We start from the raw sequence: 25,709 nt of genomic DNA, 5'->3' as shown, positions 1-25,709 counted from the left end.
ACTGGTAAATGCACCATAGCCATGACTTCTGCAGCCAGGGACTCCATGGCCCCTCATCATCTGCGCTGGAATAAGTGGTATCCAGGTTACAACTAACTTTGCAGTATGCTAAGGAATAGCCTGCACTACATTCACAGCCCTTCTTTGAATGAACAATGATGCAGTGTCAACACAGAAATAAAAACCTACGTCCAAGTAGGTAGTATAAGTTAAAGTAAAACCTAAGGTTTCCCATTTCAGAAAGACAGGCAGCTATACCAGAATATTTTTACCATACTTCTGGTAAAATCTCATAGGGTACTATTCTCAGCCCCCTGTGGCTGTAAGCACAATGGGTGGACCAAGCATTCGCCCTGCATATGCTGCTTGGCATTAAGTCAGACTTCTTAACAGTATCTCAGTGGCATTTTCCCCAGGCCAATTTCCTTTGTTGGGGTTTCTTTTCTTTTTTTTTTTTTTTTCTTTTTAATAGGAAAAAAATATATGTCACAGAAGAACCACATGAGAAACAATCTTAAAATTCTGACATATCCTTCATCTCAATGGAAATGCCCCCAATGTTTCATCTTCATGAAATTATTGTAGGGTTGCATAAAAATGTAACTTCTTAATAGTAAATGCAAGCAAAACATAAAAAAATATACTTGTTACCCAGGAGTGGAGTATATTAAACTCCGTTGCATCACTTTGTTAGAAATGACTGATGAAAGAGAAGACTATCAGCCATGTAAAACATCAAGGATGAAGATGAGGAGTTTCAGCAGTAGGGAGAAGGAAGTGGTGGCAGAGGTTGCTGAACAGCTGCCTGCCCAAAGGCCTTGGAATTAAAGGCTTTGGAATTAAATAAAGGTGGATTTAAGGTGTCTGTCTATTCAAGTCCAGTGAAAGAAAAATCATGTATGATACAATTCAGCAGCCTTATCTCTAACCCAAAAACTTGTGTTAGGCTAACACACCACAAGCTTTTGCAAATTGCCTTGACTGTGATTGTTTTGGCAAAAATTTGGGTTCCACAACATTGCAGAACTGCCATAAAAGTTAACAGTTTATCTTCAAATCAAATGAATCTGCAAGCAACTGTTACTTAGTAAATATAACTGGTTGGCAAAGAGAATGTGTAATTGCAATAAATACCAAATAAATTCCATACATTTCATATATATTCCATCTAAAGAGCCTCTCTCAGGCCTTGAATATACTCTTGGCTTAAGACTTTCATACTCCACCTACTTCCTACAACACTCTAATCTTCCATTAATGGTCAAAAGTTTATTTTTTGTTTATTACAATTACATGGTTTTTATGGGTCAAGCACGAGGCCTTAGGAAAAATGCTGGGATAGAAAGCAGTTCGAAGGCTGATGAAGAATTAATTTAGTTATTCCAGGCTTTTAAGGATGTTTTCTTTCTGGAAAGACATTAGAGGTATTTAATTCATGTGACCTCTATGTCATTTAGGACAATGCTTTGATTTTTTTGTTTTACTATGCTTTCTGTTTTATCTTTTATATTTGTTTAATTTAGAGGTCTTTGTTACTTATCAGATGTGATGTTTAAACTCTGCTGTAATTACTGGCTTTTCTTCTTTCTCACATTTAGTTTATTAATGTTGTTACTTAGAGCAGATTGTTAAAATATTTTGAGAACCCTTCAGGGATTGATAAAGGGCAATTAATATCAACTGTTGATATTGTCTTTTCTTTTTCCCGTGCTCCCTAGATCTTATCTTCAATTTAGATTAAAGGGGTGAGAGAAGGCAAGGAATTCTAGTCATTTGGACCAGGATTTAGAATGCAAATGTCTTCAAAGTTGTGCTCAGCTGTTTTGGCTTAGCCTTCTGCAATGACAGGGACCATCTGAGGACTTTGGACTTGAATCCAGGTTTGGGTTCCTTGGAAATGAACCTCATACACAGAGGCAAAGATAAACACACAAACATACACACAAATGTTCAGGCTGAACTGAGCCCACCTCTAATTGCATATTTATACAATTATTCTGGTATCATAGCAAGGTTTGTAGTAGAATAATCATACATAAAGACAGATGGTCAGAGAAAAATTGGGAAACCCCTAAGACAAAAACTGAAACACTATGTGCTAGACACCCGTCCCTCTTCTCTTTGCCAGTCTGGCATATAAATCAAGATATTAATTCCTTGCATATTATGAAAGAAGTAAAATATTTTTTAGAAAACACTAAAATTTTAAATGCTAAAATACTCTATGTGTCTAAGGAGATACAAAATGGCTCCAAATGTTGACTCAGCATTGAAAAGGAGTGCACCAGATCAACTGCTCTTATTCATGCATACAAGCTTCAGTGAGAGAGAAGGAGTCCCAAACCACTGCAGGACATGCTTTGCAGCAGACAGAAGTCTTTTCCCAGAAAAAAATGTGGGTAACGACTGAGAAAACTGAGAGGAGGTAGAGAAAACTCTCAGACCCCAGACGTGTGGGAGGCTAGCACCTGGTATTGACTAGTGGACAATTATTGGATATTTACAAAATGACAGCTGATATACAAACTGAAAATACTTTACCAATAGAGGAAAAAGAAATTCCTACAGAATCTAAGCATATCAGCCATAATTCACCTTTCTAATTTTAGCTTTGCATTTCTCCCTTAAGTTCTCATATTTTACTTTTTCTGTACTTCCAACCTACTTTGTCACTTCATATTTGCAGGGCAGAATAAAATCCAAATCAGACTCTCAATCTCCTGGATGATTCTTGAGCTACAGCTGGATTCCATTCTGTAACAGGGTGGAAGGGCTGGAGTACAGGGTGATATGGAGATCACTTACTTGCAGCAAGGCAGACTTCACACAGCTCTGGACTTTGCCTGGAATAAGGGGCTTTACATTTCTCACAAAAACCCAGATGCATATTCTCGAAACTGAAGACTTTCTATCAGCCCTCATCTTCCTCTCTTCTTGCTGTCTTTCACCTCCTCAGTTCAGCATCTCTTTTTTTCTCTTCTCTGCCTGTTTGTTGTTCTGCCTCCAAAAACTGTTCCACGCATGTGGTCATCTGTGGTCTGTGGTTCCTGCCTGTGGGCAGGTTTGGATCTTGAGACATGCCAGGTAGCTTGCTATTGGCAACTTCTCCACAAAAGAAAAATTAATTAGTATGGAGTAGGAACCCACACATTGCTAGCGAGGACAATGTCATTGACATATGAAAACTGAAGGGCAGCACAGAAAAAAGGTTAAACAGGCTGGGTCTGTGTGACTCCTAGGAAAATTACATTGTGGATTCAGACTATTTGGATTAGGGCTAGCATTGTTAGCATTTGTGCTCTGTCTGATTTCATCTCACCTAACTCTGGGTAGCTAGCCAGGTACCTTAATCAGGAATGTATTCATTGTTAGCTCCCTCTTGAAAGAGAAGGGGATGCCTCTTATTCAGCTCAACCCTAACACTTGCTAAAAAAGCCTGTTTCTTAACAGACTACTAAGAGAGCCTAGTGCAAATATGATCTTAATTTCAGTCCCTCAAACCAAGAGAATTAGATGTTTGCATTCAGTTGTGCCCCACAAACTTTAACTCTGAACGCATCAAATTGAGGAAGAATGAAAATGCAGACCTGCAGGCAAGAAAGTGGTGCAGCTGAATCCTGTGTGCCACTTCTATTCAGCCAGTAGCATGGTGCATGTCATTGCATCATCTGGCACCCCACATTTGCTTTTTGGGACATACGGTAACCAGAGAAGCCACAGTGCTGTTCAGCGCTAAAGGCATAAAAACGTGCCGGTCCTTGATTCTTACATCTCCAGAGACTCAGCCAGCAAGAAACAAATGTTGAGAGGTCTGAGAGAAACCCACAAAAATGAATCAAATAATGGAACCAGGTCTCCTACTCTCCAAGGAATACATACAAACAATGACATTTTCTGCAATTTAGCAGTTTACAACCTTATGGGTTGAGAAAAAAATCTAGATGGGAAGAGTCCCACAGGTTGGGCTAGTTCTATCTGTGGATCAGCATTTTGTGGTCCAAACCACCACCTTGACAAAAAGAAAAATCCAGACCATGCTTCAACTAAAGAAAAAACATGAACTTGTTTGGGTGTTTTTCCGTATCAGGGCTGATTTCAAATTTCTGATACCTCTGACCATGTGAAATGCAGTCAGAACAGTGAGTACAAAAAAGTATTTTGGCATCCAAGCTATTAAGAGAAAATGGCCAGCTTTTGTTCTCAAGAATATATAGATCAGAGCTAATCCCTTTCAAGAAACTTGTGTTAGGCTGCCATAAAAGTAGTTTTTGTAAAAAGAAACTAATTTTTTAGTTATTCTTTATTAGTTTATTATGAATTTTTATTATTCATAACTAAGATTATTCAGTACTTACGTAAGGTCAAAAGAAAATTGCCGCACTTTTAAAATCACAATTATTTCATAAAAATCCTCATTTTCTCCTTCTCAATCAGTTATTTTATTTTACTAATTAATAAAGGTCCAAGTCTGAGAGACAATAAACATCCCTGAGCACAGGTATCTGCTGTCTATTAAAGTGCAAGAGTTGAAAAAGTTAGCACTTTCTGTGTAAGTCCTTGAAATAATAGGCTAAGAGAAGAACTGATTTTAGAATGGAGCATGGGATATCACCCAATTCAAGAACCTGCTCAGAGCAGGACTACCTGCAACATCAGCTCAGGCTACTTAATGCCTTGCTCAGAGGAGCTGAATGGAGGCCACACATCCCTTTTGGCAACCTGTTCTAGTGCCTGCCTGATCCCACTTGGAAAATATTTTCCTTAGCATCTTGAAGGTGTAATTCCCAGAGTAACAGCAGTTATCCAATTATCTTGAACTGATTAAAAGGTAGAATTGCATTACAAAAACCATTTCCTGGAAGGGATAAAAAAAGTACTTTCTCTCTGGAAACTTTAAAAATTCATATTACAGATATATTGTTCATCCATTTATCCCGTAAGAAAATTGTTCTTGGAAGAATAGCCCCTGCAGAAGCTGTTATAGCTGGAAACCCTGGAGATGCCATAGAAAAATGAAAATAAATGGGGCAGATAATACAGTTACTAAGATTTTTGTTTTCTTTTCATAAATCTCTCACCGAGAAACCTATACTTTTCTGTCTTATATGCAGCGGAATTAGAAAAACATTGAAAGAGATGTCATTGACATCTACAAATACACTCCTGGCAGTTCATTCTATTTCAATGCTGACAAAATTTCAGTGTCTCAAAAGCATCCAGGAAAACACCCGATTACTTTAATGGGCCCTGGCTGCAGAGCACTGTAATGAGACCACTTCATTGTCAGGGTCAGTTTAAATCAATTATGCCCTTGATCCCTGTTTTGAGAGACTGTTTACCACAATTTCTTTCTCCATGACTAAATGTAACGCTGATGTAATGGCCATACTGTTGATAAACGCCAAGAGCTAAAGGCCAGTCATATGAGAATTACCTAGTTGCAAATTTTCCTTCAGGAAAGGTACTGAACATAGAATAGTTGCAAAGTTTATAATATGTATAACTGCATATTATCAATATCTAACAGTTTCCTGTCATATACTCTGTAAATTTGTCTGTCCCACCAGAAGTATTCTAGCTGCCTGGGCTTGCATGTGAAATAAAACTGAGGAGCTCCATAGCTGTGCCGCACTCTGGGGATGTGTACTGAATTCCCAGCACATCACTGACCCATCTTCCCTTACACAAACTGCCTCAGCTGTAAAATCTCCCACCCCAAGAAGGTCACATCCATGAGACAGGCACGTGAGGGGCACTCATTGCTGAGGCCTTGCAGCAGAGCACTGCATGTGATACAAAGTGATCCAACAGATTCAGAGAGATCTGCAAGAGACCGTGTCAAACTTGTCCCCCTCCCCTGGGGAGGTACCTTGGCTTTCATACCCAGCCCAAGTGTGTATCAATCCACTGAACTCAATGTTTCCTTTCACCACCAAGAAGCCCTCTTGGAGACCATCAACAGGACACCATTGGGATCAACAGAGTGGTGATATTTTCTACTTAATCTGTTTCTATCACTCTCTTTCGTGCCCCTCTATTCTATTTCTTTGCCTTTCTTTATTTCTCTCTCTCTCTCTGTCTCCCTCTTGTTTACTGTTAAGTAAAACCCATACTATTCACTTTGGCATATGGCGTCATTTGCACCTTAATTCAGGCAGAGGCATTTCTGAAAATTTTAATAGCTGGGATTTTAATACTTATGAGGGGGCTAGAAACCCACAGTTCCAGCAAGTTTGGCCGTCAAAGAGTGTGGGTGTGGCTCTCTGTGAGGACACAGGTGTGTTGTGTCAGGACCCTCGGTGACACGGGACACTGTGATGCCCAGAGACTCTTGTGACGTGGCAGAGCCCTGCCATGCCAGGGGGATTCTTAAGGGATGCAGAGCCAATCCCGTGCTGACCAATCCCATGAGAACCTCCATCTCAGGAGAAAGCAGCTCCCAGGATCCCCCTGCATCAAAGGACATCTGAGATGGAAGAGACCAAGGTACAACCAGGCTCCCAGCCCTCCAGTCCCTTGACCAGGCTGGGAGCAGAGGGCAGCTCAGCCCTGCCCCCGTCAGAGACTGAGAAGGAGAGGGCCTTTGTCAACGTGGATGAAGAGCGGAAAGAAGATGCAGGTCAAGAATGTTCCCCAAAGGGAAGTATTTGTGGCCGAGAGCTTTGCCTGTGGCAAGAAATGAGACTCCAAGACTTTTACGAATTTTTTCAAGAAGAAATGACATTGCCGTGTGAGGTAGGTGGGAGAGTCCAGTGGGGAGGTGGAACACAGCAAGAGCTGTGGCACTGTGAAGAAAACATGACAGTGCAGTACCCATGGCATGACAATGATGACAGATGCCAAAAGGGCTCCCAGTGGGAAGAAGATCCAATATACCAAGAGCTGTCCCACTGGGAAGGGGAGGGATACCAGGATCTATCTCTTTTGCAAGATGTGGAAGGCCATCCACACATGCACCAGTTGGAAGTGGAGAAGAGAGACTCAGAGTTATCCCAAGTAGGAGACAAGAGTGACAAGGAGTTATCCCAAGGAAAAGGCAACTGTGTCAAAGAGCTGCCCCAATGGGAAAAAAACAAGAGTGACCAAAGGCAGTCCCAACAGGAAGAAAGCGTGAGCAACCAGAGGCTGTCCCAATGGGGAGAAGGAGTCAGATACAAGACTTCGGACAAACCCTTGCACACAGAGAATGATGAGGATGCCCAAACTTCTGCCCAGCAGAGGCCAAGCTCTTCTGGCAGCATAGGCACCAAAGTATCAGGAGAGGCAGCCTGTGAGCTGCCCAACACCTCTCCTGGCTTGGGAAGTCCCATAGAGGCTGAGCCAGCAGCTGTTACTGCCATGGCTGGAGCTGCTGAGGAGAATCCCCCTGAGCCTCTGGCTCCCAAGGAGGAAAAAGCACCAGATTCTCCTGTACTCAGTGATGAGATGCCATTGTCAGGGACAAAGAGACCAGAGACAGAGACAGACAGCCCAGAGAGCCCAGGGACAGAGAGCCCTGCCTCGCACAACATCTCAGGCTGCAGCCAGACTCTGCTGGACTTAGCAGGGCACATCAGCTCTGAGGTGATGTGCAAGGCTGAGCTTGAGGTCCAGGCATCTGGCCAGCAGCCAGAGCAACAGAGGGACATGGACCAAAGCATAGCTGCAGAACCGGAAGCAGCAGCTCCAGCAGAAAGGAGAGAAAGACCAATCTCTGCCCCGCTCAGCCCCTCGCCCAGATTGCAGGGAGCCCAGACACTCAGTAAGCAGGAAGAGGAGACAGACAGGGAGTCATTCCAGTCAGGACAGGGATTGCAGGGTGGAGAGGAGAGAGAGAAGGGTACCTTGGCTGGAGAGCATGATCCTGTCCAGTATGATGATGAAGACCCAGAGCTCTCCCATCAAGAACTGAACAAATACCAAGAAGTGTCCCAAGGGGAAGCCTGCACAGAGCAAGAGCTGTCCCCAGGAGAAGCTGGTAGCTACCAGGAATTGTGCCCAGGTGAAGCTTGCACAGAGCAAGAGCTGTCCCCAGGAGAAGCTGGTAGCTACCAGGGATTGTCCCCAGGGGAAGCTTGCATAGAGCAAGAGCTGTCCCCAGGAGAAGCTGGTAGCTACCAGGAATTGTGCCCAGGGGAAGCTTGCACGGAGCAAGAGCTGTCCCCAGGAGAAATTGATAGCTACCAGGAATTGTCCCAAGGGGAAGACTTCACAGAACAAGAGTTGTACCCAGAAGAATCCAGGAGCTACCTAGAATTTTCTGACTGGGAACAACGCAGGGAGAAAAGTCTTCCCCAAGAAGTCAGTAGCTCCCAAAATTGGGAGGAATACAGCGAGCAAGAGCCGTCCCCCCAAGTCAGTAGCTACCAAGAACTCTCTGATAGGGAAGAGTCCATTGGCCAAGAACTTTCTGAAGAGGAAGATTCCATTGGCCAAGAACTTTCTGAAGGGGAAGGTTCCATTGGCCAGGAACTTTCTGAAGAGGAAGATTCCACTGACCAAGAACTTTCTGAAGAGGAAGATTCCATTGGCCAAGAACTTTCTGAAGAGGAAGATTCCATTGGCCAGAAGGTGTCCAAAGGGAATATTAACAGACCTTCCATGCAGTCTAGCTGGGAAAATGACAGTGATAAAGAGCTCATGCAGGACAGATGGGAACACATGGGTGTTCACCACACTGAGGTCAAGCCCTTGCTGCAGAACAAGGATGAGTGGGACAATTTGAGCGTCCTTGAGCTGTCTGAAGAAGAAGACAGAGACAAAAGACTGGCACACTTTGCAGAGGATAAGCTCCCAGCTCCTGTCCCTCAGGAGGTTTCAGTTGAGCCTCCCCATGTGAAAGCCCAAGTACCCAGAGGACCTGCAGTTTCTCCTGCCTTCAACAAGCAGGTGCCAGAAGCAGGCCCTGCCCCGTGCAGCATCCCCAGCTGCTTAGGTCCCCAGTTGGGAGCCCAAGCCTCCAGGCGGCAGCCAGCTCCCCACAAGAAACCTCCCTCCTATATCAGACCGGCGCTGCGGGCGCTGTGCAGACAGTTGTGCTGCCCCTGCCTGGGGCCGCAGCCTGAGGATTAGGGCCCGCTGCTGATGCCAGCCTGGGCCCTGCAGGTGGTGGCTGGCATGCAACCTGCCTCACATCCTGAAGGAGCCACACGGGCTGCTGCTGCATCCCAAGATATAGAAGGAACGCAGGGATGCCCTGTGAAGAGACAGCCCTTTAAGTTGGGTTGACACAAAGAAATGCTCTCTCATAGTTCCTTGTGCCTTTATGTTAAAAAGCCAAGTTACCTCATCTAGTTTCCCCTCCACATTTCTAGAATTTTCCTCGCTTCTTCTTACCCTATTGGTCCTCATTCCTTACAGCTCCTCCCCAGAATCCCTGTTGGCTGTTACCCTCTAACCCCGCCTCCATACCGCCCCTATTCCCTCAACCCATTGGCCCTCAGACCTGATGCTCCACCTCCCTTATCCCATATATGACCCTGGACCCCGCTTTGTTCTTGGTTCTTTGACCCTGGTTCCCTTTAGTGTGCTGCTAATAAAGGCCCTTGGAATACCGTACAAAAAATCCCTCCCGTGTGCTTTTCTCTCTGTCGACCTTCTAGTAAAAACGAGTAACAATGAGTAACAACTAGTAACAACATGTGGTGCGAGCGCCTCGTGCAGAGAGATATCCCTTCTCCACGAGGACACTCTTGGGAAGGTGGTAGTTTTGGCAGCTCCTGCTGCACCGCCGCAGGTGTCAGCCAGCTCCCCACGAGAAGCACCCCTCCTATCTCAGACTGGCGCTGTGGGCGCTGTGCAGACAGTTCTGCTAACCCTGCCTGGCACTGCAGCACGAGGATTAGGGCCCAGCCCGGGCCCCACAACTGGTGGCTGGCGTGCAGCCTGCCCCACGTCCTGAGGGAGCCACATGGGCTGCCTTTGCCTGGACATGGCCCTGCAGCCTCAGCACTGCCCGGCTGCTTTGGAGCATCCCAAGTGAGTGTTTTCAAGACCAAATATTACTCATATTACCCAAACCAGCACTCCTGGTGGACATTTGGTGGCAAGTGGCTCAGTGGTGAATCACAGAGAATCATGGAGATGGGAAGAGATCTTGAAAGTCACTCAATCCCACCATCACCCTGGCACCACCATCATCACCCTGAAACCATGTCCCCAAGTGCCACATCTGGACAACCCTTGAATGCTTCCAGAGATAGTGACTCTACCATCTCCCTGAGCAACTTGTTCCAATGCCTGACAACTCTGTCAGGGAAAAATTGTTTCTGATATTTAATCTGAACCTTCCCTGGTGGAAAGGCCATTTCCTCTCGTCTTGAAAGGATTACCAGCTGATCCTTTGGGATTTTATCCATGAAGAATGGGCATAGACAGGAGATATTGCTCCTTGGGTCACACTGCACACTGCAGGATTGCAATACACACAGTTCCTTCAAAACAAATGAAAGGTGGGTTTAAGAAATCATTGTAGTAAGAAAGGAAAACCCCCACAAAAAAACCCCACATGAAAAAAACACAGAGAAATGATAGCCATAGGAGTAGTGATAAAATAAGATGAAGAAGCTGAAGAATTACTTGTAATAATAATAATAATAATAATAATAATAATAATAATAATAATAATAAATAACAACAACAAGAAGAATAGGATGATGGAAAAGAAGAAATAGTAATAGTAGTAAATAATAATAAGCAAAAGAAGAAAAATAATCAGAATAATAAAATGAAGAAATAGTAGAAGTAAACAATAACAATAATCATTATCATTGATATATTATATTTATGATAACAATTATATTTATGATAATAATAATAATAATAAGAAGTTAAAGTACAAATACACAGATGTTGTGTTCTGGGTAGGGTCTCACAAAAGTGGACTAGAGAACCACAATTACCTCCCTGGACCTGCTGCTCTTTGCTCCTTTCCACGCAGCCCAGCTGGCTTTCTGGGCTGTGAGCACAGACTGCTGAGCTTCTCCTCCATCTGCAACCCTAAGTCATCATCCTCAGCCTCTGCCCTGCTCAGCTGCCTGTCCCCTGCAAACCCTGTGCTAAGGGTAAGATCCATACAATCTCTGTGTCATTGGCTAAACCATTAAAGAGCTCTTGTGCCAAGGCAGAGCCCTGAGGGACACCTCTCATTCCTGGTCTCCACCTGCACATGGAGTCACTGACCAAAATTCCCTGGCTGCATCCATCTGCCAGACTTTTCATGCCCTGTACAGTCCACCCTAGAAAGCTAGGCTTCTGCACTGTGGGCTTGGGGTGTCATGTGGTGCTGTGTCCAAAGCCTTACAGGGGCTCTGGGCATACCAGCAAGGTCAGAGACTGAAATGTTATGGGTAATGGCTTAAGCATTGCTATGAAGCAAGCCTTTTCCTATTATGGCAAAATTGTAAAAAGAAGCTGTGACTAGCGAGGGCCACCCATCCTTGATGTTTGTACTGGAGCTTTGGACTGTGATTTAAGCTGCTCAACAGAGCTTAAGATACAATTGTGACACTATGGTTTAATTACCTCAGGTTGAGGGAGGTAAACAAGACTGAGGGAGAAGAATGTATTCACAAGAAAGCCAAATCCTGCACCTGTCCTGAAAGTTAGCTCTGGCTGGGTTTGGCCAGGAGGAGGCCAGAGCCCACATCTGCTCTGGCCAAGTTTGCTCACACTCCCTACCTGTCCAGACCCAGGACATCCCTCTGGCTGTCCTGAGCAGCCAAGACTCCTGCCAGGGGGCTCAGAGACCCTGGCACAGAGCCCAGGATGCTGGTGGGTTTGATTATGACCCATGGAGCAAGTTACAAACCTTAGATGAAGATCTGCAGGCCACAACAGTTAAGTAGAATAATAATGAATTTATCATTGGGAGAAAAAGTAGATTTTGGGGTTTTCTAGAATGGGGGTTCAGGGGGCAAGATGGAGGGATCTGAGCGCATCCAGCCTTTCTTCTTCTTCTTGGCTTCCATCATCTGCTGTGATGTTGGCACTTTTAGGTTGGTTTAGAGTAGAAGCTCACTGTCTAATATAGGTGATAGGTATTGGAAACATTGTATATATAATTTTTAGTATAAAGACATAACACCACCCTGGGGGCAGGCAGAATGCCTCAGACTGTCTTGCTGAGTGGACCTTGGCAGGACAGTAGAAAGAATTTTATAGATGAGATACAATAAACAACATTGAGACCAAGAAATGAAGAGCTCTGACTCCTTCTTCAACCACTGGGCTGGGAAAAGAGACTTTCTTAGATTTCTCAGGGTCGCAGTGACTACCGAGAGATCCCACACCTGCCAACTAAAAAGGAGAAAAGTTTTGGGGGTGCGGTATAACCTCGGGTCTGAGGCAGTAACCAAGATGCACCAGTTCTTGGAAACATACATGACAAGCATACATCAGTGAATGTACATTCATATTTCTCATCTAGACGGAAAGCGGTGTTATGTTTCTCCTGTAAATATAATATGTATGTACATATATGTAGTATCCCTTAGTATCACACCCTCCATGAATGTTAACAGGTTCTGTTAGGATCTTTGTGCTGTTGTGCTCTCTTTCCATCTTGACATGTGTTTAAGATTATGGTGATCTAGGCTGCTTTAATCTGCATGACAGTGAAATTAAATAAACTGGTCTTAAAGAGGATACTTAGTTGCATCATTTTACTGGATGATATTTAAATTTTCCTCTTGCAGTAGCACCACTGTGAAAACCCCTATAGCTTGAGAAATATCACAGTTTTAAAGGCTGTTACTGTACTTCAGTTCCTAAAGAATGATATTCAATGTGTACTTCATAATTGACAATATTTTATCCCTGTATATGCTTATAACTAAAGCAGTGACATTTTCCTCTGCATTTACTAAACTTTAGCAAAATTTCTGAAGCACCAGTAGTCTGATTTGAACAATAGCATGTCTTAGACAGTGGTCAAGCTAGAACTGAAGAACCTCCAAGATCAAAATGTAGAAACAGTCGTAATGAAAAAAAATGTAAAGTCTTTGAAAGAAAGATATTTTACTTTTCCTTTCCAGCACTTCTTGACAGTGTTGCTCTGTCTCATTCATGTGATGGAAATATATGGCTCATCTATATACAGTCCTTTCAAATATTGGCCTTTGAATGTGGGGACATTACTTTCCTTCATAGCTGCCAAAACCAACGTGCTATAATTTGCCTTATCCACATGAAAGAGCTGAAAAAAAAGGAAAAAAAAAGAAAGAAAAGAAAGATGTAGGGGGGAAAAAAGTTAAAAAGAAAAAAAAGGAAAATAAAGAAAATAAAAATAAGGAAAAAAAGTTTTAAAAAAAGAAAGAAAATAAAATTAAGGAAAAAAGTTTAAAAAAAAGAAAATACATCCTTTGTTGGAAGAGACAGAAGACAAATCTCAATCTGAAACATACAAATACAATACCAAGGTGAATATTTTTCACAGTTTTCATGTGTATCTGAAGTGGTGCTGTGCTCTGCATAAAGTATTACATTTTCTTTATCTGTGCTGTTATTTCTTTTAAAGGGAATTGTGACAGGCTGAAACAGGTACAGAAGGTATAAATAATATTGAGACTGATCAGAAATAACTTGAATTTAATTAATGCCCTGTTACTTTCGGTTTCTCAGTCTCTGACATGGCAAGAGAGTTTACAAGTCAGGATTATCACATATCAACAGAGTGAAAAATAGACAACACAGTAGAAGTGATTCACAAACCACTGCTGCTCATGTACACTATATGACTTGTCACACGTACGCTGGATTGTAAACTCAAGTCTTTTAACTAACAACTCCTGCTCATCTTGCTGCAAAGAAAAAGCATCACTAAACTGCGTAACAACTTTTTGAAAAAGAAAAACCAAACATCGCCATTCTATATGTATTTGAATGCAAAAGAAAGATCTACAGTAAAAAACATAGGCTTGAAAGATACAGTTTTCCACTAAACATTTTCATTTATGTGTGCATAACTGTGTGCATTCTTCAGTGTTAGTAATAAAGGCTACAACTGCTCATCGCCAGTTTTAAATTGGTCTAATGCCAGTGCTGTGTGCAAATAAGATGGGAGCTAAGAAGGTGCTGTCTAAAAAGAGACATTTTATCCTCAGTCCTGAGTAGCATTCTCAAGATGTAGCAACAGAAGCACTGAGGAAAAGAATAATTACTTTGGGGTCTCTGGAGGAGGCTGTGTAGTATTTGAGCTCCTATTAGGTTTGTTACAGACCACATTTATTTCCCAGGTCTGACATCTGAGTACTTAGCCCAAAGGAAATTCCATATCATTTTCTACTTTGGAGAGTTTAATTTTACAGAGAAAGCTTTATTCCAGATTAGTTGAGTAATCCATAGGCCTTGGTGTAATGCTAGGAGTTTACTTAATACTCTAGCAATTTCTCATTGTAACTTCAAATAAAATATTTTTTAGTTTAGATAACCACTTGTGAGTCTTTAATTTGACAAACTAATCACAGAGTCTAGATTTATTCTCAAAATATAGGGGCATTTTACTTTTCAGGAACCACTCCTAGGTCTGCACAAAACCATGTGTGTCTTGGAGCTACCAGCAGCCTGATTCCCACTCGTAGGGCAGCTGATGATGTGCATGGACAGCAAAATGAAAGGCAGTCGACTTCATTAATTTAGATCTTCATTTCTTTGACCACAGCATGTCCATCTTCATGCACAAGTTTCTTGAGTCATGACTGGTTTCTTCTTTGAGTTTAATTTTGAGAGAATGATTACATTCTGGTATCAGACATCTAGAGTTCTTTTTAAATTTGGGTTCAGTTTTCTATTCTTAAATTTATGGATGACTAACATAAGACTTTATCAGTAGTGAGTTTCTACTTACATATCATTGTTATTTGGCAACCCTTTGTTAGCAGACCCATCAGCAGTTTATTTTGGCATATGCTGATGAAATAAATGATTCCACTTTCCAACTGCTAGTTCCTACCCATACCTTCTGTCCGGAGCTGGCATCAATGTTCATGCAGCTGCATGGTGAACTGATACGCTTTCTCTGCAAAATTTCTTTTGGCTAAACCTAGACATCTTTCAGCAGTTACCACATTTGATCATGATGCTGGCCGCAAACCAGAAGTACTCCCAAAATTAAAAATGCTACATGTGTATCTACTCTGTGTTAGAGAGTATTTACTCAGGCAACAAATGCATTTGTTAGTCTTTTAATACAAGGCCAGCAACAATTAGCATCACGTTGAATGAATAGTATCAGTACATTATCAAAAAAAGGGGGTAATTACTAGCAGGTTATCTACAATACTTTCAGGGTATTGAATTTTGAAAAGACTTGTGAAAGTGAAAATTCTTCAAAAGAGACATTAAATGTCCTCATTGCAGAAAGCATACAAAGATCTGTGAAACTCAAGCCCACAGATATCATTCTGCATACAACAAGCTGTATGAATGTTCTTGCTGTTTATATATGTAGGCTTAAGAGGAAGTGACAAAATTATTCTTAAGATTAGCTGTAAATTGTGGCCAGCCAGGAAAAAAATGAAATTCAGTAGTAGTTTTACCCTTGGACAGGCAGAGAGACATTTTTTTAATTTAATCAATATTTACTTGCCATTACTGCTAGTCCTGCGGAATTTGACTGAGGGTCACCAGGTCTCTATAAAAGAGCAGGTTTTGCAGTTCCCAGAGCCCTGTAAAGCTGCTGTACATGAGTACAGAGTAAGCTTCTCTCAAGCTGCTACAGGTACCATTTTTGGCACATTCTGGAAACATTCTGTAGCAGATCTACACTCACTGCAAAAGTGGGGCAAAAAGGGCTACTGCCAGCTTTGCTTCAACAGAAACACCAGCCAAAACAAGTATGTTCAGCTCCCACTGCTGCCTGGAAAAAGAGGTAGTAGGTCCCTGTCAGTGTATATGTAAAAAATTTGAGGCGTCCAGGAGAAGTCTAGACTGAGGAAGTGGAGGCCAAAAGTCTGCCTTGAGGCTGTGCTAGGGAAAAAATGTGGGACATTCCCCTAACTGGGGGAAAAAAAAAAAAGGAAAAAAAAAGAAAAAAAAAAGAAAAAGAAAGAAGTTCACTGCAGTAGCTTTACCAATCATACCAGTACCTGATTTCCATGGTAGAGCTATCTGCACAGTAGAGCTATCTGGTAAATCAATCAGAGTTAACCCATGGAAAACATGTTAGTGCTTTTGTTCATGGAAATATTACTGTTTTAATAAATGTATTTTGAGTTTGGGGGTTTTCCTATTAATTTTAATACTAATAATTATTTCAAATATGACACTGGAAAATCAGGAGCCTTTTAGGAAACTTTAGGTCCTGTATCACAGAATCTTCATGTTTTTAGCACATTTGGATTTAGTTTGGGAAATTATTCATTTGAACCCATTTACTGTTATTTGGGTATCAATGTGCCAAGGAAGAGGTGCTCTTAAGTACACAGAAAGATCCATGCTCTCATTGAATACTTATTAGCAAAAGAGAAGAGTCAAGGAAAACACCACACATACTTCTAATTTTTTTCCAGAGTTGCCACTTCCCAGTACAAGGATGCTTGTGTCTTCAAAGCCTGCATGCATCTGAACTCCTGTCTACATCACTGCTTTCTCCTGTGCCACACTGGTGGCATTATTTGTGTGTTACTTTTAGCACCTGGGTCTTCACGTACCAAATATGAGACAGGTCAACTATTGTAAGTTTCTCATAGAGAATTACAAGCCGTGTAGCAGGCGGGTTCTGCTTGACTGACCTCTGCAGCCTTCCCCTCATCCACAAGTGGGTCACTTTGTCAGAGAAGGAGATCAGAAGGAGAACCATCCAATGTCTAGATATGGCACCTGGGGACATGGTTCAGTGCTGAAAATGTCACTATTATGTTAACAGTTGAACTCAATGTTTTGAGAGGTATCTTCCAATCTTAATGATTCTATGGTTCTGTGCAGAAGACACCATCACTCAGATGCTAGTTATAAATGCACACCACCTCTTAGAAATCAATGAGACTATTTCACTTTGGCTGTCTAAAAGTTTTGTGTCTAATCTCATCTCAGATGATCCTTCTACAGTCAATGAAACTGACTGTAGACTGAAAGCTGCCTCTAGACTGCAGATATCTTACTCAGGATAAGTAAGTATTAGATTGGTATAAAAAACCTGAACCACTATCTGAAGATGTCTCTATCTCTTCATCAACTATAAGAAAAACCTAGGCAACAAATTAAGGTTCATTATACTGGACAGCTAAAAGTATATCACACTACTCCTATCCGTTCTGACAGATCCCTGCTCAGAAGCTTCCTACAGAAATCACTGCTACTCTAGCCAGAGTTGCTACAGTTTCAGTTTACAGTCTTTTGTTTTCCATCTTTTTCTTAGTTCTTCTTGTTCCTGCAATGACTTTGAAAGTTTCTCTAGGTTGTTTGTACTACTTAGATGCAAGAGGCTGTGACTCACATGTGCCAAAAATCCTGGCACACAGAGTGTTATCAGCTTTACAATTCCCCTCAGATATGAGCACTCCCATAGTGCTACTGACCCTCTCAGTGTTTTACTCAGCAACAAAGCTACATTTTCTGCCTTATTCCTGTTGGCTCAGTGTTCATGTTGAAATCTCAGGTCCTCTCTTATGCATCATTAGATTTGCCTTCTTCTCTAGGGACATAGAATTTTTCTCCTGTATTATCAGCTACATTGAAATAAATTGAGGTCAGACTTCTGCTAAGAGTGCTCTAGAATCTTAAAAATCCTCCGGTGTTTCCAAGGCATCAGGCTTTTCAGATAGTGAATATATATTCAGCTAATCCAGACTTCTAGATAGCGGATCAAATATTTTATGGATCAAGGAGAACCTCTTCTATTGTAACATTTGAAACTCTTACTGGCTATTTTTTCCTTTTTGTTTTTTAGAAAAAAAATGGAGTATTAAGTCAACATTTTGCATCAGGATTTTCAGTAGATTCAGATTTTGTCAATTTTTTAGTACCTGTTCCCATGCTCAGGTTACTTCTCATGCTGCAAAAGATGCTTGTGTCTGTATCTGTGCTTCAATAAAGACTGAGAGTAATTTAACACCTTTTCTGATTTTTCCAGCTTTATGGGCTTTCTACTGAGAAGAAATTTTCCTAGGCTTTTTCCACTCCACTCAGAGAGCTCTGCTCTACCATGATAACTTTAATATATAAAAAATGGCATTTTGTTTCTCTGGGGAGTATATGTATCAGGGGAGTATATTCCCCAAGACCAAGATCAGCCCCAGAATCCCAATTTCTCCAGTTCACACCAACAGTCAATGGAGAAACAGGCTTGGGCAGGGGAAACCAAGAGAAATCAAAATCATTCTTTGGAAAAACTGTAGGTTTCCACGTCTTAGAGTCTAGAAAGATTAGCTTCATTGAGCTAAAACATTTTGTGAATGTACTCTGAAGCATTTTTTAAGTCCCCGACTTCAAAAGAAAAAGAAAATTTTTGTTAAAAAAGCTATCAAATTGTTTCCAAAGAAGCATAACCTTTACATCTCTTCATGTTGTGTGCACTTGTCTCTGTCAAATAACAGTGCAGTCTGCTTGGGTACCCTTCCCTAAGTGAGTAACAGACTGATACCTCCATACAGCATGCAGTCTGCTGGTCCCTAAAGAAAGCATCAGGTTTTGTGGTTTTGTGGTTTTGTGGTTTTGATTGCCTGAAACTTTAGGAGATAGAAGAGGAAATGAGATTGTTCTTGTAGTGTACCTTGGTCAATGTTCTTAATATTCAGCAGGGAAAGGAAATGGACAAGCTTGGTCTTGAATCCTCAGCCTAATCCAGAGTACAGTCATTAGTACTCCGTACATGTACAGAGTACATCAATTACCCTTTGCATTTTTTAAAGATTGTATAACTTTTATTATATATAAAAATAAAATAGTAAAAACAACCTGATTGTATGGTTGTCTACAAATGGAATGGGTGTTGACTGCATATTGTTGTGGGTTTAATAAGAATGAAACTAAAACCTCAGTATATTTGTTCTGTTTCCAAAGCTAAGAAATACTAAAGTTTTCCAATTTAAATTAATGTCCCCTCAGATTCTATTATATAGCCAAATTAAAAAATAATTTTGATTTGATTTATTTTAAAAACTTAACATCCCCACATCTCTATGTGATTGAAGTATTTTTTAAGATTTCTATTGCATGTAGAATTTAGAGAAAGTGAAAATACTGCTGCCCTAAGAATTGAGAAAAATACCCCAAAATGGGAGAGCTGTAACATTTAACAGTTTAATCTTTACTCCAGCTCGGTGAAGATGGAAGAGCCATTGATAAACATGATCATTTCAGAAACAGGTTTCACACCGGTCTGAGAATAAGATGTCAGCTGGTGCCCTCATGTGGATAAGTGTGCCATTATATATAATAGAAAATGAAACTTTTGGTCAAAACAAAGCCATAGAAACTTTAACATCTCAGATTTTCACACAGAATTTGGACAGATGGTTTAAGAGTCTTTCATTATCCTCTTGCACTACAGGCAATGCCATTTACTTAGTTGTAAGCAGAATTTGCTACCTGGATGCCAGTATATAGCATAGCTCTTAATGTAAATTTTAAATATGAGAATGAACTCTTTATCTGCAGAACCACAATATCTCTCCCTCAAAAAAACCCCTATGGATTCATACTAAAATGTAAAAGTATCAAGTGACTGGCTTTCAGAACTAATCACACAATGTTTTTCCAGGGTTTGGAAAAAATTCAACAGACTATAACCTTTTTAAAGAAACACCTTTCCTATTTACAAAGGAAGCATTCCAGTTGTCAGCCATCACAGAGAGGAGCTGAATATGACCAGGGCATTTGGGCTGGTGGAAATAATGCCTTTCTGATCAGCCTCATTGGAAGACACCATCGAGATCTAGGCGTGATTTTCTGAAAGTGTACAAAACAGGTGAGTGAAAAGCATAGACCCCTTTCAATAAGAATATTCCTTTTCAATACTAATTCAGTTTAATTCATGCACCATGTGGTGATGAACATCTGCAAGGATGAGCAGGGATCCTGTGAATAGCAAGCAGGCACGTATGAGGTAGGCAGGATGAGTAAGCAGGATGCAAGCTGCAGCCCATCCCCTGCAGCTGAGCAGAGCAGGTACACTTCTACTGTACAACTGTTCCTTTGGAATGCTTATTAAAGTGTATGCATTTTTAACTCTATTACTTTAAAATATTAAACTCGAAGTGTAGAATTAATCAAGTTGTGCAACATTTTATAGAACCACCTATATAATATTTATATCTTAAATGAAAGGAAAAGATTGAAGGCAAACCTTCTACAATACGTTAACAGATATCAAAAGGATCACCATGTCGTATAGCCAGAATCTAAACCTAAGACAGACTGCCATTTGCAGAACATTCTATTACATGCTGTAGGTGCCCCCAGTGGCAGCTGTTATGAGGATACTAAACCAAAATACTGATCTCAAATAATAGTAGTTAAAAACCTCAGCAAAATTTCCCCATTCAAGCCGAGTAAAGCAGCTATAATGATTAGAAATAATGGAAAGACAAGGTAACTGCAATCTGTAATTTGACATTACAGATTATGAACTAGCAGAAGTTTTGTTCATTTTCATCTGTCACCTACAGATCTGAGTAGTTCCTGGGAATTTCCACTGGCTCCAGAAAAACTGATATTCTGAAATGCTTCTTACTTTGTACAGTATTTCAAATTCTTACACGTTATGATAATTAGAGTGCCAACAATCTGGGAATGCAAAGCAACAACTACTATTTATCTGCCAGCCTTTCATGTCTCCCTGTTCTAGGTGCTTTACAAAAGGACAGAATGGCATACAAACCTGCTGAAATACAAGACCAATTTTATCTTTCTAAACATTATTTCAGATATCTAATTTGATAGTATTCCAAATTCCTTGCCCTATAACAACTTTTTTACAGAAATTCAAGACCTTTGCAGGAAGCAGTGCATTTTTGACAACACTTTTTTTTTCAAGACAAATGACACATTTAGTATTTTAAATATTTAGACAATCCAGATCAAATATTAGCCAGGCAGTTCAGTACAAGACAGTTTCAAATATGTGGTTCTATGGGTTAAAACCTGCACTTTCCTTTGGCATTGAAGTTTGCAGAAATAGTTTTTTATGCTAGCATCAATCCTGAATGCCCTAACACCCTTGCCCATCATTCTTCAGAGCATGTGTTGTATGACCTAATAGTCATCAAAAACTCCATAAATGGCTTTACTCGAATGATGATGGTGTGCATTCTAGTTTAATACAACCTCGAGCTACCTTTTTGGGCAAGGACAGTATAAAAAGGAAAGAAGTAATCTCTCTAAGAATACTGCAGTTGCCAACAAAAAGGAAAAATACTTTATACAAACCCTGAAAATTTGTGGGTTTTAAAAATCTCATTGAAGAAGTTACACATTTCACTTACTGCTGTTGCTCAATAAAAATAAATTCTTGTAGAAAAACTTGCCCATAAATGAGACAGTTGAACAGAAAGACTTATGTCCCTATGAATTATAGTTCCGGACTGCTTATACTCTGCCTTAAAGCTGTGTATTCTTTCTCTGTACTTGTGCAATGCAATTATATTAGAAGGCCCTCTTAAAACTGGGTGATCTATTGGTTTAGGGAGCTAAAGATTGATTCCAGATGTAGTCCTGCTCTTCTAGCCCTTCAAAAAGTAACTACTGCGCCATCTGTTTTGTAATAGACAATTTCAAAGAGTGCCAAGGGAAATGTTAAATACATTGGTCAAACGGCCACATATACCTCACACACAGGAATCCTAGAGGTCACAGTGTCTCAGACAGATTCATATTTTCAAGTTTTTCCCTCAAATGTTCCACTATGGAAACTGAAGAAACAGCTCTCCTTCCTTCCAAAACAGGAAGATATTTTCCAGATTATTACCAGTGTTGACATGTATGATGCCAAATTCAGACCTAAATTCAGTGGAATTACTGGAATTCACAGTGACATCTCTCCTGTACCTGCTTGACTTCTGGATCCTTGTAGATTATTCCAAATTACTTTCGGGGTTGTTCGGGTTTGGGGTTTTTTTGGAGGGGTTAGGGTGTTTGTTTTTCCCTTCTTCTCCTTTGGTTTTGTTTTGGGGGGTTTTTTCTTCATTTTTTTTTTTTTGGTTTTTTTTTTGGTTTTTTGTTTTTCTCAAATGAACTCAGTAGCAAAAATGTAATACTAAAATGACTTCAGATTTGGCTGGTTGTCCAAGGAATATGAAGGGTGTGTGAGGTAATGAAGGGTTATTCCATGTCATGAGCGATAATTTTTCTTTTCCCTAGTTATTTCAGGACGCTTGAAGTAAAGGAATTTTCTTTGTTCTTCTAAATAATGTCTTATGCATCAGCATCTCAAAAAAAAAAAAGCACTCAGGTCTGACATCAACATGGCCTAAATTCTTCGCAACAACAAAACTGGAGTAAAAAATATTCTCTGAAGATTTCCCAAGTATAAATCTGAACTTCAGAGCAGCAACTCATGATTTATACCAAACAGTCCTGAGAAAATGTTTAAAATGAAAACAAAAGGAAACAGAAAATCTGCTAGAAATTAGAGAATCACAGTCTTGTGCAGTCCTAGAGAGACTTTTTTTTTTTTTTCTGCAGCAACATTAGGTAAATCATTGGTGAAAAGAATTAAAGATTAACAGCATGTCTCCAGTTCAATCCTCTTTGGTTTTCCCAGTGCATCCAGTCATATTTTATACCAATTCTTGTACTAAGTTGTTACAAAATTAACTTAGGACTAGCAGACAGAGTGGTTCACTTATTTAAGTATTGCTGACTTTGTTGTGGCTCTCTCTATTCAACATCACATGCAGAATTAGTGCTTTAGACTGTAAGCAGAGTGTCTGGGTGTATCCTAGCTACATCTAGAAGTTCAAAGTTTCCTGATGGTAAGTAAAAAAGAAATTAGTAGGTAAAACATCCCTATCTAGAATATTCCTTAGAACTAAATTTCTTTGGCTGCTATTTGGGAAGTGTAAGGATATCCCACATATACAGGAAAATTTGAATTTTCAGTATTAAACAACAATTATTGAAACAAAGAAAGGTTATGAAGTGGAATAAGAAACACCTGTTTTGGAGGACATCATAACATAACTTTTTTGAAATTGAAGACATCTGAAAGAAATAAATTCTGAAAATGTACATACACTACATTCTGGCTAATGTACATATTGGCATGAGAGAATACATACACACCTTTCTGCTGCAGCAAAGGCCCCTTTACTTAGGACAAGATTTAATTGAAAATAATAGACTCAAGAAGTAACAGAACAAGATATTATAAATTGCAGATACCCATATTCCAACCCAAAAGGTCCAAGAAGAAAATGGTGCCTGAAAAAAGGACACAGAACAGGAAATATTTTAAGGGAATATGATATAGACCTAGTCTATATAATGATGGATAGTTTTGAATCCTGGTCTTTACAGAGCTAGCATATCTCCTCCAGAGCTACAAAATTATCTCTTATTTAATTTTAGGTACGTATCTATACTCTCCCCCCCAAAACACCAAACAAGCCAAAGAACCAAACAATCAAACAAGATCAATCTGGATAAAATTCATTCTTGCAAACCAAGCAGTGTAGTTGTCCCACCTCTTGCTGAGGCTGATGTTCCTGGAAGAAAAGACTTCCAGAATAAAGAGGTATTTAGGGAGAAATTTGTTTTAGCCACTAATACTACAACTCATCTTAATTCCTGGTTTTGATTAAGAACTTTTAACTGCTTCTTAGCTGTTCAAGAACATAGATAAGGGACCATAAGAGTCACAAATCATACACTATTCCTCTGCTTCCTAGGCACATAATCTGCCTTTAACTAAATCATTACAATGCAGAGCTGAAGACTGATCCATCCTTTGAAAAATACTCAAGAATTGGTTTAGGTGAGTTATTTCTTCAACATCAAAGAAAAAAAATCCAGAAATTCACTGTCAGTAACCCATCTCTCCTTATCCAAAGTTGTCTTAACCCTAAAGGTACAGATAAATTCTTCAAAGCTCACTGTTTTCTGGGCTGAGAGGCTAATTTTCTCCAGCTGAGGCCAGTACTCCTCCACTTCACTCTAAGAACACCTACTATGGTACACCTCTTGCTTGGAAAAAATGTGCCAGCCACTTGCTGGCTACTGGCTGGGTCACACACACCATGTCAAAGTGATCTATTCCATCTAAGATGTATAGATCCAAAATTACTCAGCCCAGAGAAAAAAAGAAAGCAATTATTTTGTTCACTTGACGCATGCTGTGTTTAGGAGAGTTCAATTTGTAACACTAGTTAATCATTCACAAAAGAACACAGTTTTAAAAAGTAACTTATTTGTTCCTCGCAGCAGAGGATTAAGACACAATGTACTGAATAACTGGTGCAACACAATTGCTCTGCAAAAATGATTGTATTTCTATCACACACTTTTTGGAAAACGTAATCACTTTGACTTTCATTGTTTTTGTAACTCAGAGGCAAGAATTACTACGCAGAAAAGTCTGCTTCATTTCTCAGCCATCTTTTTAGTTCTTTGAGTTTCTTAGTTTGTTTTTTTTTTTTTTTTTTTTTTTTGTGGTGGTGGTTTCTTGGGGGTTTTTGTTTGTTAGGTTGGGGGGGTTTTGTTTGGTTTTTTTTTGGTTTTTTTGCCTTTTTTTACTAACAGTGTTGCATCCAGGAAGGACTGATGTTCTTGTCCAGAGAAGGGCAACAGAGCTGGTGATGAGTCTGGAGTACAAGTGCTGTGAGGAGCAGCTGAGGGAGCTGGGGGTGTTTGTCCTGGAGAAAAGGAGGCTCAGGGGGGACCTTATCACTCTCTACAGCTGCCTGGAAGGAAGCTGTGGCCAGGTGGGCTCAGTCTATTCTCCCAAGTAACAAGCAACAGAACAAGAGCAGATGGCCTCAAGTTGCACCAGGGGAGATTTAGTTTTCATATGAAGAGCAATTCACTGAAAGGGTGGTCAGGCATTGGAACAGGCTGCTTAGGAAAGTGGTAGAATCACAGGCCCCAGAAGGGTTAAAAAAACCTGTGGATATGGCAGTCAGGGATATGGACTAGTGGTGAACACAGTGGTGCTGGGGTAACAACTGGACTCAATGATCTTAGAGGTCCTTTCCAGCCTTAACAATTTAATGACCACCAGCGCAAATCACAATTACTGCCCATAAACTCTATGGCACTGATGGTAGGAGAAATGGGTGTCCATGCCTTTACAAACAACTAGATAACGTGAAAGAACCAATCAGGTTCTGGAAGAATGGGTGTGGGGGTACATGCTGGAGGGGAGCTATGTAGAGTATGCGGATCTCTTAAAGGTTGTATCTTCCTAGTACCTCACCCTACAAAAAAGCAGGAGTGTGCTTAGAATAAATGGAGGCTGTGTCTGCTAAAAACTGGAGAGATCCTAGATGGTTATGCCCCAGTGGGATCTCCCTAGTTTTCAGCAGAGTTTGTTATTGCAGGACTTCTCTGTCTCATTGTGGATCCTGGGCGTTGCCAGAGATTTTCTCCACACTGCTAATGGCTGTGGACTTACCCCTGGTTTGTCTGCCTGGAGGAGCTCCTCCATTACTGCTGTGAGGTTACGAGTGTCACCAGACAAACACTACAGAAATAACCCTGGCCACCCACAAGGACAACTTTTGGCACACAGTTATGCCGTGTGGAACAACTGCTGTGGGTCTCTCGGCAGCACTTTCTACACACCCCGTGTCACTCTC

At 40.7% G+C, this 25,709-nt stretch overlaps 1 long non-coding RNA gene across 2 annotated transcripts in view; it reads right to left on the bottom strand.

Moving 5' to 3' along the window:
* LOC141727229 (uncharacterized) overlaps positions 1–25,709 on the bottom strand; it is a 50,187-nt gene that overhangs the window by 23,659 nt on the left and 819 nt on the right. The window lies entirely within an intron of this gene.

The sequence above is a fragment of the Zonotrichia albicollis genome, chromosome Z, assembly GCF_047830755.1.
Source record: "Zonotrichia albicollis isolate bZonAlb1 chromosome Z, bZonAlb1.hap1, whole genome shotgun sequence".
In the NCBI taxonomy this organism is placed as follows: domain Eukaryota; kingdom Metazoa; phylum Chordata; class Aves; order Passeriformes; family Passerellidae; genus Zonotrichia; species Zonotrichia albicollis.
Note: the sequence above shows the minus strand (reverse complement) of the source record. Positions and strands in the feature narration are given on the sequence as shown.